A 15,134-nucleotide genomic window follows, 5' to 3' on the forward strand; every position below is an offset into this window, starting at 1 on the left:
GGATGTTGGTTTGAATCTCTGGTTTGAATCCTGAGATTCTTAACCAAGCGTGTCGGCGTGACATGACGCTGGTGTTAATTGCCCTTGCTGCTGTGTCAGCAGCATCCAGTGCGCACTTAATGAATGCATTGGTAAGGAGTTGTCCCTCTCTGATGAGGAGCTCCGCTGCCTCTTTGTATTCATCTGGCAGATGCTGAAGTAGCGATTCTAGCGTGTCGTAGTGTGAACGATCATAGCGGGCCAGGAGGGCCTGTGTATTGGCAATGCGCCAGATGTTTGCTGCTTGAGCTGCAATTCTTTTGCCTGAGGTCTCCAGCACCTTGGACTCCTTGTCTGGGGGAGGAGCATCACCTGTTGTTTGCGAATGGGCTCGTTTGCGAGGATTAGCAACCACCATGGAGTCCAGAGGTAACTGACCTCTAATGTACATAGGGTCTCCGAGCGCAGGCTTGTATTTTTTTTCAATCCTGGGGTTTAGCACCCGTGCCCTGGTTGTTTCTTTGAAAATGTCCTTTGCAGGTTTGAGAACACCTTTCAACATGGGCAACGTTTTGACCGTTCTCTCGGAGGAGGCGAAAGTGTCCACTAAGAAGTCGTTCTCAACAGTGTCAGAGTGGAGTTGTACTCCATGATTGGCGGCAGCACGTTCTATGAGGGCATTGAAGGCAGCAGTGTCCTCTGTGGGAGATGTTTTGGCGCTGTAAAGCTGCGTGTCCTGGGTATCTGGTGCGGTACCCTGGTCTGTAGGGTCATCCCATGCTTGATCTGGGTCCTGCTGTTCATCAGGATCGACATCCCCAGGGTAGGTGGTATCATCACCCATGTAGTCCTCCACTGCGTCTGTTTCGGAAGGCGTAGGAGAAAAGGACTGGGGATCCTGATAGGAGGTTTGGAAGCGTTCATACAGAACCGGTTCCGACTCTGCTGGCAATTTGTGCTTCAGAGGTATTCTGTAGGAGTCCAAGCCCTTGTCTGGCGTGATCTTCCGTTTGCGGAGCATCAGTCTGACAGTGTCGGCGTCGATGAATTGTGGCTGTGAAGGCTCAGAAGGTGAGTGTCCAGTAGATGGGGACTGTGTCTGGCGGACACGTGTTCGGATCTCGAACATCTTCGGCGCCGTGGATGGCGGCAAACCAAAAGTAATGTTGGTTGGTGCCGAGGGTGCATTTGGAGCCTTGTTCGTGTCGGGGCCCGTCGTGGATCGGAGGGCTGCCCATTCTCTGATGCGTTGCAACGACGCCGCGACTTGTCGCACCGAGAACGCCGAAGGTTCTTTGGTGCCGGTTGGTACCGTGGAGGTAGGCGTCGACTGCTTTGGAGCCACAGGGTCATCGATCCGAAGAGAGGTATCAGCGGTCGTCGGAGTCGATGACTTGGCGTGTGCAGCCGTCTTCGAAGTGGACGCAGATGGAGCGGCCGTTTTGACTTTGGTGGTCGGGGCCGACTGCTTCGGTGCCAGGGGCCGAGGCGCTTTTGTGGGACCGAGGGCCTTCCTTTTCGGGTTGGTACCGATATCCGCTGCAGCGAGTTCGGCGCCGAAATCCCTCTTAGCGCGTTCGGAGCCGACGGTCTTTGTTGGCATCGAAGGAGTGGAGGTCTTCGAGGGCTTCGAGCCGATCACGGCCAGTTTCACTTTTGGTTTCGGTGGAACTGGTGCGACGATTGGTTTCGGTTTCGTAGAAGGGAATCCAGTCGTCTTTGGTAATATAGGCTCGTGCTGGATGTTCGAGGCCGGGCCCGAAGGCGGGGCCGAAGAACTTTGGGATTGATCTCGGGTAAGGCCCGGAGGCGATCCCTCGACCTGAGCCGTAGAATGACGCACTTTGACGGCCTCCGTATCGACGGGTAGGCCTGGCTCTTCGCTAGAGCTATCTTCTTCGGCCCCAAAGGCCTCATCGTAGTCTCCTACCTCGTCGACGGCTTCTTCCCTGTGAAAAAGCACTTCATCGGCGTCTTCCGATCGGGAATCGTGTTCGGAAGCGGGGCTGGAGTTAACTTCTTCCACGCTCTCTACATCCTCGTCCTCGGTGCTGAAGATGTTGGCCGGGGCAGGCGCCGATTGCTGCGCTTCTAATCTCGCTGCCCGTCGATTCCGGAGAGTCTTCTTCGATCGGAATCGGGCACAGGCCATACATTTCGATTCGTCGTGATCCGGTGAGAGACATTTGTTGCATACCGGGTGGACGTCGATGTGTGGGTATTTGGCGTGGCATACAGGACACCGTTTGAATGGGGTCCTCGATTCCATCGTCGATGTAAGGTGAATGTTCAGATCAAACGGATCTGAAAGGCGGGAAGAAGTTTCTAAACTAATCAAGAAAGCAGTCGATACCGAACTGGAACAGTACCGACGAAAACTAAAGGCCTTTTGGCCTTAAACTAAATTTTCCTAACTTGAGCTAAGATAAGCACATCCGAACCCAATGGCGGAAAAAAACAATCTAAGGATGGAGAGGATGCCCATGCGCACTGTGGTCCAGGGGAGGAGTCACCTATCTCGTGATACTTCGAAGACTCTTCCAGGACAACAACGTGCAAACATCCGGACCCAACACTAGGCGGCGATCTATGCAAAGATATGAATTCAGCAGCCCACATGCCTCGAACAAGTTGTATACCAAACAATTTCTTGTCTGTTTCTGCAGCTATTATAAATTGTATACCAAACAATTCCTTGTGCCTTTTAGGAGGCTTAGAAAGTTACGATCCTGTTCGCAGGGCTATCGTTTTTTTTTTTACAAACTTCTGTCAGATGATGAAACTTGTGGCTGTGTAGTTGCGTTTCTCCAAGCTCCTGAACCCACTAGGAGGTCCATGCTTTTAGAATGATTGTATTGATGGATCACGCTAAGGTCGCTCAATTATGCAGCATGCGGGTCTAGCACACTTTTGAACGCTGTTGTTTTATCTGATATGATATAACAATTTTTTATGCATTTTATTCCTGTGTTTTAATTTCTACGATGGGCTGTGTATTTTGATGTTATTGTTCTTTTGCACATATCCTGTAAGCTTTTGTGGCTATTTTTAGCTGAATAAAGTTGATTCTGAGTGACAGGTAAACCAGTTTGATGCTGGACAGGGTGTGGCGTTGTTAGTGTATGGCTGTTTTCTCACGTCCCCATTGAGAGTGAGACCCGCCTTGAAACAACCTGGTCAGGGTCCCTCCCGGCAGTGTCTGTGCCTTTGTCGCCTACACCAGGCAACACCGGCCTTTGAGCCCAGAAGTGCCCCAGTCTTGCTGGCTAGTTGTCACGCTGCACGCTGGCGGCCCTGCCCGAGGTTCAGTCTACAAGTCACAGAGGCAGGGCGGTGGCAGGCTATTGTGCTATTTCCTAAATTGAAGCACTATTGGAGCACTCCTGATGCATATGGAGATGTTGTTTCATATCCTGGGTGCACGGATGGAAAAGGCATGCTGCCTTGCTTTTGCTTTTTTGTGTGAATTTTGTACTCCCCAGTGAACAGGCCTGGTCGTCAATTGTACTGTGAAGTCATAGGTCATCAGCAGTACAGACTCATTGGATTATTTGTTCTCAGAACAAATGTGTTTTAGTATCAGTAAGCAGTTGTGGTGTGAAAACATACATCTTTTTTTTTTTTACCCAAGTGATATAATCTCTACATAGTATATCATTAACTGGTAACAGAACCATTACACTGTCTGATTAAAAGTGCACTGCACCACGAATTTCCCATTAAGAATATGTGCTTGCATATTAGAACAGCACACCTTTATCAATGAAAACATACTACCCAGCCGACACATTTCTACTGAAAATGTAGTATATCCTAAATCTGAAATGTACTTGTGGTCCTACAGTTCTATCCCAACAAATACGGATTTACACTTCCTGTCCCTTAAAAAATGTTAAGACTCTGTGCATGAAACTTATCTTATCAACGTGCCAAGTGGCCAAACATGCGGCTAACATTCATGTGCATTTTCAGAGGTAATAATAATCTGCAGGAAAAACACATGCAGGCCAACAGAAAAACCACTTAACTAATTAGTAGTTGCAGCCGCCACAAAATAGAAAAACATGGATCAACACTGTTATTAACAAGTGGCAGATTTGAGTGATGTTTAATTATGGCTTGATGAGCACGGCCCTGGGCATTATCAGTCTGGATGGCGCATCTCCCACCAGCAGCCAGGTGGGCATGCAAACTAAAAGCCGCCAGCAGTGTCGCCGAAGACCGGCCCTCGCGCGCTGCCCCCGCCGCTTGCATGCGCCTCCTGGAGAGGGCGCCATCTTCCCCCACCTTCACCCGCTTAAATGACACTTTAAGCGTAATTACTGGTAGGCCTTTAAAAATAAACAGGATTGGAAGGGAAAATTGCCCCTGCGAGTGAACGAGACGCGCTCTGGACACGTCGCAAGTGCTGGCCTTAAATGAGAGTTTCTTTGACTGCGAGAGATCGCTTCAGCCAGTTTTGGCGGGAGGACAGTGATTATAACTCTGGAGACACGCCAGTATAATGGTTATGTTATGTTTTTACCTACTGTTGAGACGGGTGAAAGTGTCTCACGTCCCAGCGCCTTACCTGGCGAGAGCCATGAACACCGCCGCCTTTCTCCGAGGTCAAGCAGAAATGCCTCGGAGAAACGCAGCGGCGTTTTCGGATTCGGGGGCGTGTTTTTCTTTCTCTCCTCTTGCCATCGGCTGGAATGTTTACATTCCAGAGGAGAGAAAGAAAGTAAAAAACACGCCCCCGAATCCGAAAAAGACGGGGCTTCTTTGGAGAGACAAAGCTCTTCTCCAATGGCTGACCAGCATTTAAGAGGCCAGCCAATGGAGAAGAGGGAAGAAGAGGCGCGGGTTAAAGCCCCACTTCTAAAACGTTAAATCTCGCAAGCGAGACTGCGCAAGCGCAGCCTTCGCTAGCCGAGACCTAAAAACTGCTCACGTTTTCCCATGCACCGCCCTGTGTGGATACTTTAGGTTCCCTCGTGGGGCGGATATTATGGGTTTGAAATCAGTGAATATCGCAGTAATAGCACAGGGAACACAACATGTAAAAAAATAACCGAACATTCACGGCTGCGCCTCAGACAACTCTGAGTGTGCACGTGACATTATCAGGATATAAAATATTAAATCGACTTTTGCTCCAATTTCAGAGCAGCATGATGCACGGTTATTTCTAAACAACGTGCATATTACAGCCCTGTTTATCCGAAAGCACCTGGATTCCGTGTCACCCTTTAACCCCTTCCCTGCTCATGACGGAACCGTTCCGTCATGAGCCACGGTTGTCGTGTGCTCATGACGGAACGGTTCCGTCATGACAATCCTGCCGGCGGCCGCTCCGCCTGCGCGGCGCTGTTTCCCCGCCTGTGCGGGGCGACAACGCAAATGGGCGGAGTCATGACGGAACCGTTCCGTCATGAGCACAGCTCAACTGTGGCTCATGACGGAGCGGCTCCGTCATGAGCACAGGCCCGCCGCGCTGCCCCCCTGCCCCCCCCAGCGCTGCAGCGGAATGTCCGCAGCAGCGAAGGGGTTAACTCAAAGCCCGAAAGATGCTCTGATGTGAGCTCTTTTGGGAACTGGGGCCTCGCATAGCTCCAGCATACCTACCATATGTCGTTTCCATTTTTCGTATCTGTTTATCTCTTCAATTTAGATTTTTGTAAATATTTGAATGATATGTGTGTGATTTTTTTTTGTACATGCACAACACCCAGTCTGATGGCGCCTTCCAGGCGTTTTTTTTTTAAATCGTTCTCAGCCTACCTCTATCAAAATGGCAAATTTCAGGGTGCGCACTTGGTCCCCATATATGAATTGTACCATATTTTATTTAAAAAAAATTGAAAATGTTAATATGTCCCGAAGAAAAACAAACGACCATGTAATGCAGTGAAAAAACGAAGTGCAGAAACATAAGGACCAAATATATGCGTTTTCTACCTTTTTAATTCTTTTTGCTGCACGAGCCGTCTGGTAAAACAATTTAATAAATTACGGTAAATTGTAATGTACACTAATCAGACAAAACATACAAAAATACAATATATATATAATCATACAAAACCTTTCCGATCGCAGCCCATAAATCGTGTACTCATAATTCAAACAGAATAAAAATTATATATTTCATATTTGTGTATCTGATAAACAGTATCTTTCACATATTAATTGTCTTGAGGAGTGGCCTGCTGGCAAGTTTTTAGTTAAACACTGTTATTAACAAGCATTTGCAATGCAATAGGTCTCGCATTTACGCAAGTTTTAGCTATTGGCATTGTAAATGACAATGCCTTTTATTTATGTTTTAAAAACGAAAACAAAAAAGGTATTGTTATTTGCAATGTCAATAGCTCAAACTCGCATAAATACGAGACCTATTGCATTGCAAATGCTTGTTTTTTTGTAGTTGGTACTTAATAAATATACTTTTTTGCCTATTGTATTATCCTTTGCTGGATGCGACTTCATGATTTTCTTAAGCACACAATGCTAGTTATCTTGATTTAGACCACGCCCCTACTCGGATAGGCCACACCCCTTTAAGAAATTTGCCACACCCCTTTTAGAGCATCCCCTAGTTTTTTTCCCCACTTAAAGCCCTGCTCTAGTCCATTCCTGTGAGATTGGACTCTTTTTAAGTCTGACCATGGCCAAGATCTCTTTTTTTGTATTTTACTAAAATGATTTGTATAATATACCCAGAGGGGCTTTCAGCCTGCCCTCTTTGTCCATTGCCCTGTTGTTCTGTCATTCACAAATGTCTTCTCCCACAGCAGTATATAGTATGGCAGCAGCCTGGCCCACTTCAGACATTGGCTAACCCCACTGTGAGTGACAGCACTCTGATCTTTTACAAGTGGTACATCTGCATAACAAAGTAGTTCCCTTCAGTGTGAGGGGCTGCTGTGTGTGTGTGCGTGTGTTGCGACAAGGATGGTGTTACTTACCCTGTAAGCATCTGTTCTTGGCATGTAGAGCTGTAGATTCACATGCTTTGCATACTCCTGCCATCTAGTGTTGGGTCCATATGTTTGCAAGTTTGTTTTTCTTCGAAGAAGTCTTTTCCAGTCACAAGGTAGGTGACTCCTCCTTTCGGTAATATTGCGCATGGGCATCAACTCCATTGTTCGATTGTTTTCCCGCAACAGGGTGAGAGTGGAGTAACCAAGTGTAGTACAGAGATGTCCATGTGTATGTAGTGTGAATAATAAGAACTACATCAACCACAGGTATCCGGATAGGAGGGAGGGCGCATGTGAATCGGCGGCTCTACATGCCACAAACAGATGCTTACACGGTAAGTAACATAATCCACTCGAGGCGTGTGTGCTGTAGATACACATGCCTTGCATAGACTGTATAGCAGTACCCTCTGAAAGCGGTGGATAACCAGTGGGTGTTGTAGTTGTTTGAAAAAGTGTTTTTTGCACTGCTTGTCCTACATTAGCTTGTTGAGGAAGTAATAAATTCACACGATAATGTTTGTAAATGTGTGTGCTGTAGACTATGTAGTTGCTTTACATATGTCAACTAAGGGAATGTTACCTAAAAAGGCCATAGAAGCCCCTATTTTACATGTAGAATGTGCTCTAGGAGATATGGTTAAAGTTCTTTTAGCTTTAACATAACAAGTTTGAATGCACTTAACAATCCACCTAGAAATACCAGATTTAGAAATAGGATTTCTTTTACGAGGTGGAGCAAATGCAACAAAAAGTTGCTTTGTTTTATGGAAATCTTTTGTCCTATCAATATAGTACAATCGTGCTCTTTTGACATAAAGTGTGTGTAGAGCCCTTTCTGCTACTGAATCTGGTTGAGGGAAGAACACAGGTAACTCAACTGATTAGTTGATATGAAACGCAGAAACTACTTTTGGAAGGAATTTTGGGTTTGTACGAAGAACCACTCTATCTTTGTGAAGCTGAAAGAAAGGCTCTTCTAAGGTTAATGCCTGTAGCTCACCAACACGTTTTAGTAAAGTGATAGCAATTGGAAAGGCAACCTTCGATGAAAGAAATTGTATTGCACAACTGTGTAAAGGCTCAAAGGTGGACCCATAAGCCTTGTGAGAACAATATTAAGGTTCCAGACCGGTGCAGGTGGTACCCTTGGTGGTATTATTTTTTTCAGCCCTTCCATAAAAGCTTTAATAACTGGAACTTTGAATAAGGACAAATGTTGTCTGTTTTGCAGATATTCAGCTACAGCAGCAAGGTGTAGTCAAATGGATGTTGAGGCTAAACCAACTCTCAGTAGATGTAAAAGATAGCAAACAATGTTTTGTATAGATGCATCTATCGGATCAATGGTGTTATTATGCTATTATTACAGTATATAACAAACCTTTTCCACTTTGCTGCATAACAAGCTCTAGTGGTAGGTTTTCTGACTTCCTTAAGAACGGCCATACAATCTGGTGGTAGGTTTAGGTATCCGGGGGCTTATTTATGAGCCCCTGCGTCACTTTTGCGCCTCCGGTGCGTCACTTTTTGTGACGCACCAGTGGCGTAAAAAATGTGCCATGTTGAGCCATATTTGCGAAGTGACACATCTAGGTAGATGCGTCACTTCGTAAACCCCTGCGCTACATTATACCTGCGCTAGATATAATGTATGCAGGGTGGGCGTACCCTCGCAAGAAAGGGTCGTAGGAGTGGCGCAGTGAAATCTATGAGATTTCGCTGCGCCACTTCTAGGACGCCAATGCGTCAAAACCTTACGCCTGCCTCATGTCAGGCGTAAGGGTGACGCAGGCCCTTTGACATGGGGCTTTCCCCATGTGAAGGGGAACATTGCTGCAGTTGCGTCAGGGTCCGACACAACTCCAGCAATGCACCACTTTTTGCGCAGAGAGATACGTCAGTTATACTGATGTATCTGTCCTTCCTTGCAACATGATGTGTCATATTGTAAATATGACGCATCATTGGTGTCGCAAGGAGAGCGCACTGAGAAGTTGTGCATTACTGCTTTCACGCAGCGATGCGTCACTTCTCGTAAATGGGGCCCCCGATTTCTATGATTTCAGGAGCCAGATCGCTAGGTTGAGCTCCTTGGGGTTTGGATGTCTGATTTCTCCATGGTTCTCTTTGAGAAGGTTGGAAGAGAGGTACAGTTTTTGGTGTGGAACTACTGACAATTCTAGTAGTGTGGTGAACCACGGTTGATTAGCCCAAATGGGACCCACTTGAATCAGTGTGAGTGATGTCTGCCTGAGTTTCCGCACTAGAAATAGGAGAGGGAGAGGCTGAAAAGCATAAGCAAATATCCATGACCAATTCATCCATAGGGCATTGCTTTTGCATAGATGGTGTGGGAATCTGGAGGTGAAGTTTGGTCATATTGAGTTCTTTGCTGTGGCAAAGAGATCTATTTGTGGGAATCCCCATTTCTGGACGTATGGGAGAAGAACATGGGGATGAACTTCCCATTCATTTATTTGTTGCCCCATCCTGCTGAGGTTGGCAGATTGGTTCTTTATTCCTGGAAGGTGTTCGGCCAGAAGATGAATTTTGTGATGTATTGCCCAACACCAAATGGTCTGAGAGAGGCATGACAATTGTAGAGATCCCCCCCCCCCCCTGTTTTTGGACTTAGTACATGGCTGTCATATTGTCCATCTGGACTAAGACAACTTTTCCTAGGTGAGGCTGGAAAGCTTTTAGCACTGGTTGAACTGCTAGAAGCCCCAAGTAATTGATGTGGACACTTTTGTGTTTGGTGTCCCATAATCCTTGAAATGTCATATACTGGAGATGGGCACCCCAACCTGTGAGAGATGCATCTGTTGTTAGTACGATTTGTGGAATAGGGTCGATGAAAGGCCGCCCTTTCAATAGGTTGTGTGTGTTCCACCACTGCAGAGAGCGATGGGTGCGGCTGTCTACCAACACTAGATCTGTTAATTCACCCTGTGATTGATTCCACTGACGTGCTAAGCATTCCTGTAGAGGCCACATATGCAGTCTTGCATGGGGTACTATTGCAATGCATGAAGCCATCATTCCTAACAGCAGCATGAAAGTCTTCACTGTTAGGTACTGGTTGTTTTGAAACTGTAGTAATAAAGTTTGAAAGTTTTAAATTCTGGCTGAATTGGGAGAGGCTGGAGCTTTGTGAGTGTTTAGCATTGCTCCTAGATATGTTTGCAGTTGTGAGGGTTGAAGATGGGACTTTTGTGCATTGACTGTAAATCCCAGTTGATAGAGAAGGTGTATTGTAGCTTGTGTGTGTTGGCTTTGATGAGCCAACCGTCCAGATACGGGAAGACATGAATCTGTTGTCTTCTTAGAAAAGCTGCTACTACTGCTAGACATGAATGCTGTGAATAGTGAATACTCTGGGTGCAGTAGTCACTCTGAATGGAAGTACTTTGAATTGATAGTGATTTCCTGCTATCACATTTCTGAGATATTTGCGATCTGCTGGATGGATAGGAATATGGAAATATGTGCCCTTTAAGTCTAGTGTAGTTTTAAAGTCGCCTTGTTGTAGGAGTGGAAGCACTTGTTGAAGGGTAACCAGTTGGAAGTGCTCTGACAGTATGTATAGGTTTAACGTTCTGAGATCTAAGATTGGTCATAGGGACCCATCCTTTTTGGGGATTAGGAAGTAAAGTGAGTAAACTCCTGACTCTTGATATTTTAATGGAACTGGTTCTATAGCTCCTTCTGTTAGAAGAGCTTGTACTTCTTGTTTGAGAAGCTCTTGGTGTTGTAACGAGAGTTTGTGAATGCAAGGTGGAATATTGGGAGGATTGCTAGTAAGCTCCAGGCAATATGCACGTTGGATAATAGCCACAACCCATTTGTCTGTTGTGATGGATTGCCAAACGAGTAGAAACTGTTGTAATCTTTCCCCGACAGGTGATGAATGGTCGGGGGAAGTAGTAGCAAGTTACTGTTTGTTAGTGGACTGAGAGGTATGTGTTGGTGTACCTTCCCTCTTCCTTTAAAATGGTTTCCTGTATAATAACCTCTATAGAATCCTCTAGAGGGGGATGATAGTGTTTGTGTTTTATATGAAGATGTGCCTGCATCTGAGGTGTTAGTGTTATTTTTGGAGCCTCCACTGTAAAAGGAGCGATGAAAGGAGCCTCTGGTAGAAGGAGATTGAAGTGCTTCCATAACTTTGTCAATTCGGTATCTTTTTCATTTTTTCAAGGGACTGAGCTATTTGAGGCCTAAAAAGGTGTTCTTTATCAAAGGGTGCATTAAGAATGGTTTGTTGCACTTCTGGTTTCAAACCAGAAATTCGGAGCCATGCATGTCTCCTGAGCATAATTCTAGTGTTGATTCCTCTAGCTGCAGTATCTGCCGTATCTAAAGCACACCTAATAGATGAATTAGAAATAAGTTTCCCTTCTTGTGCTATTTCCTGCCCCCTCTTTTTGTGTTCTTTTGGGAGATACTTTAATAATTCCTCCATCTCATCGCAGTGAGCTTTATCGTGCCTGGACAACAGACCCGGTGTATTGACCACACCCCAATGGTTGGCTGATTGAGCAGCCACTCTTTCCCGATGAATCTAGGAGTTTGGATTCTTTATCTGGAGGTGGTGCTTCCCCTGATGGTTGCAAATTTGCCCTTTTATGGGCATTAGAGACCAGTAATGAATCCAAAGGCAACTGACCCCTGAAGAAAACTGGGTCAGATAGAGGGGTTTATATTTTTTGTCCACTCTAGGTGTTAATATACATGCTCTAACTGGGTCTTTAAAAATATCATTAGTATGTCTCAACATGCCTTTAAGCATAGGCAACATTTGTGTTGTTCTGTGTGTGTCCCCTAATGTTTCAAATAGAAAATCTTCCTCTAGGGATTCTTTGCGTAAAACAACTTGCAAACATCCAGACCCAACACTAGATGGCAGGAGTATGCAAAGTATGTGTATCTACAGCACACATGCCTCAAACAAAAGCATTTCTGTTGTTAGCGAATTTATTTCTTCATAATGGTAAGGGTCTGGCAGCTCCCCCTGTAGTGAAACTTTACCAAAAGCTAGACCAAACAAAACAAACATTGACAAAGCCAAAAGGCTGTCAGCCAATGCCAAACCTATAGGTTTGCCAATACTTGTTGGCAGTAGCTAGTGGGACAGAGACACATTTTAGCCCTTTACGGATTCATTTTTCTTGAATGGAACTTTTGGTTTCGTAAACTATTATCTACATTATCATTTTATTCTTTTTATCAACTTCTTTTCTTTCTATTTAACTTTAGGTGCACCTTAATTTCTTAGGTTCTGGACTATAATTATTTGGTGTGTTTCACTCAACAAACAAACGTTTTCTTTTAGGACTGTCATGTTGATCAGGCCAATCTACCAAAGTAGCACAAAGGTCACGTCCGGAGATGAGTTACAACTCACATCATGAGCTCAGCTACAGCTCACATCATGTAAAGGTAAAAAATCAGAAAAAAAGTAGATTGAGATAACTGAACCTTTTTGCACGGAGAACTGCTAAAGGGAACCTTGTCTTAAGCTAAATCTGGGAAGGGAATTTTAAGCTGAAAGATAATAGCAAGAGTATTTTTAAAGAAATTGTAAGGAAATTGACACAGCACCTGATAGGAAGGTTTTACTGTTTTAGTGTCATAGTAATGTTGAATAGGAATCTGCAATTGGAACGAATGATGAAATTAAAAAACTGAATCTGAATTGAACTTGAATTTGAACTGTAATACCTGATACATGAAGTGACTCGGGAGCAATCGCAGGAGCGATTCTCGACCCTACTCCATTTCTGTTAGAACCGATTGACGGCTGCCATTTTGAGGTAATCAGAGTGAGCAGTCTACTTGTGTTGGCAGGACCAAAGAAAGAGGGCAACATAAACGGCATGGTGGCGCGATCGCACAGCAGCACATCAAAGGCAAGCTCGTCTGCACTCGTCAGCGTTGTGGAAGCAGCCAGCGCCAGTCAAGCTGCCGTTTTTAGACCCCATCCCACACAAGGTAAGAAGAGATTTACCTATATTAGTAAAGAGATGCATGAACTTAATCCTAACACCACTGACTATCGGTACACCCTCATAGATCCAGAGGCAGCCGCTTTTTATAACAAAAGCAGCCCAAAGGACCTACAACGCGCCAATAATATAAGGCGCAATATCATATCCAGTGGACTCCTCAATATCCGTTCCATGGGGAAACACGCAGCCGAATTAAACCTGCTAATACCTTATAATGATTGGGAGATGCTTTTTATCACAGAAGCCTGGCTTCCCCAGGTACCAGGGTTTATTTTGGAAACTAGATGCTCCCCAGGCTCGAAAGCCCTGTTTCAATCGAGAACTAAAACGAGAGGGGGTGGAGGGGTGTTGGACTTGGCCCTTTTCCCAGAAATTTTTCGCTTTTCTGTGGAACCACATATGAATGCTGTATGAATGTGTGCAGACTGAGTTTCCCCATTTTAAAAATGTAATTTAAGATGGATGCCCAAGCTGTGTGGTTGCGCCGTTTGACTGAGCTAGGTTGACAGTCTAGGCGTTATTTCCCAGCAGCCCCAGCTTTTGGAGGGAAGCCTGGCACCCAGGGTGCTCTACCCCTCCCCCTAGGCCAGTTAGAGCCAGTTTCCCCAGATGCTTCTAGAAGCTTCTGGCACTGTCTGGAAGGTGGGGTGAGGGGCGTCTAAAGGGAGGAGCTGGGTTGCCATGCAGTCAGTCAGAGGGTGGACCTGGGAGAGAGGGGACCTGCTGCCAGGGGTTACCGCCACATGGGCCTGTGTGCTGGGCCCTGAGCCTACCTACCCCCCCCCCCCTACTGTCCACAGGGCGAGGGAAAGATATAGTTGGGGCAACGCAAACCTGGAGAAGCCCTCGCAGGAGTTTTAGGTGGTAGGATCAGTCAGGGACCTATGCCTCTGAAGGTGACAGGGTTTAGGCACTGCCCTTTAAGTGAGTGAGGGATCCTGAACTACCCACTGATCTGGCCCGGCGAGAGGAGAATCCAGGGACAACAGGCGGAGACTGAGTAGTCCGTCTGCAGCCCCCAACGCAACTTCCCCCCCCTCAAGAAACCCTCAATCAAGGGGCAGGGACCAGAGAACGCTATCTACAAGCTCCCTGGAAGGAGAGCACTATTTACAAGTCCCTGGAAGGAGAGCGCTATTTACAAGTCCCTGGAAGGAGAGCGCTATTTACAAGCCCCTGGAAGGAGAGCGCTAGGTTTGGTGAGCGCTATCTTGGAAGTGACTGTGCACTGCCCCTAAAGCTGGTGGGACCGCCTAGAGCCTGCAAAGCGCTACACCTCGTGGCCCAAAGGAGGTGAGGAGTGTGTGGCCAGTGAGAGCTGGGCGCTGAAAGACACATCGGGAGCCTACCCCGTGTGCCAGCCTACTGAGGAGGCCAGCGGGAGCCCACCCCGCGTGATATCGCCGTCGGCGCGAGTGCCAGCTGCCTCGGTGCTTATTCACAACATCGGGAGCCTACCCCGTGTGTGTGCCGCCACGCGGTGTGTGTAGTTAGACCACGGGAGCCTACCCCGTATTGGCGCTGAATTAAGAAACGGGAGCCTACCCCGTATTGCCCCAGCAAGAAGAAACTGACCGGATCGCCGCCGGTTTCCACCAAGGAGGGGGAGCGCTGTGCCCCGGTACGCCGCCGCGGCCCCCAAGGCCAAGAGAGGGCCGCAGCGGCTCCAGCAAAGGCCGTGCTAGGCCTGAGACGCGCGAGCAAGCGTTGCCCGGCAACCGGGGCGCCGGCCGTGTCAGTGGCCGCGCCCCCTGGAAGCCGCGACTGGATTGGCTGTCGGGATCAGGCCCGAGAAGACGGACGAGGGGCCGGCGAGAAGAGAAGCTGTGGCCCGGGGGTCTCTCCGTGCACTGAGGAGAGCCCCCGGTGCGGCCGAGGTCGTCTGGAGCCTTGTGGGCTCCGTGTTGCCGCCCCGGGTCCCAGGAGGGGGCCTGGGGGAAGAGGGAAGAAGCGCTGATGTGGTCGGGGCTCTCCTACGCTGAAGAGAGCCCCGCGGTCGTAGCAGAGAGGCGGAAGGAGGGGCTCGAGGCGCATTGTCGCCGCCTGCCCCCGCCTGGGTGAAGACGTCAGGGAAGTGCCGGTGAGTGGGGCCTTGGTCCGCGTTGGCTGGGGGAGGCATCGGGGCATAATCTCGGTGCTCGCCTTCCCCCCGGGGCCGCGTGGGGGCAGTCCCTGAGTT

At 47.3% G+C, this 15,134-nt stretch overlaps 1 protein-coding gene and 1 long non-coding RNA gene across 2 annotated transcripts in view; one reads left to right on the top strand and one right to left on the bottom strand.

The window, feature by feature from the left end:
• The window catches only part of KISS1R (KISS1 receptor), a 260,552-nt gene that overhangs the window by 23,986 nt on the left and 221,432 nt on the right, over nt 1-15,134 (bottom strand). The gene's annotated exons all lie outside the window — the stretch shown is intronic.
• Nucleotides 1-15,134, top strand: part of LOC146772165 (uncharacterized) — a 50,690-nt gene that overhangs the window by 8,573 nt on the left and 26,983 nt on the right. The window contains exons 2-3 of the long non-coding RNA XR_014971963.1: nt 12,280-12,386; nt 12,795-12,938. This is a non-coding gene — a long non-coding RNA (uncharacterized LOC146772165). The remainder of the gene's footprint in view (nt 1-12,279; nt 12,387-12,794; nt 12,939-15,134) is intronic.

Source organism: Triturus cristatus, chromosome 12 (assembly GCF_964204655.1).
Source record: "Triturus cristatus chromosome 12, aTriCri1.1, whole genome shotgun sequence".
NCBI lineage: Eukaryota > Metazoa > Chordata > Amphibia > Caudata > Salamandridae > Triturus > Triturus cristatus.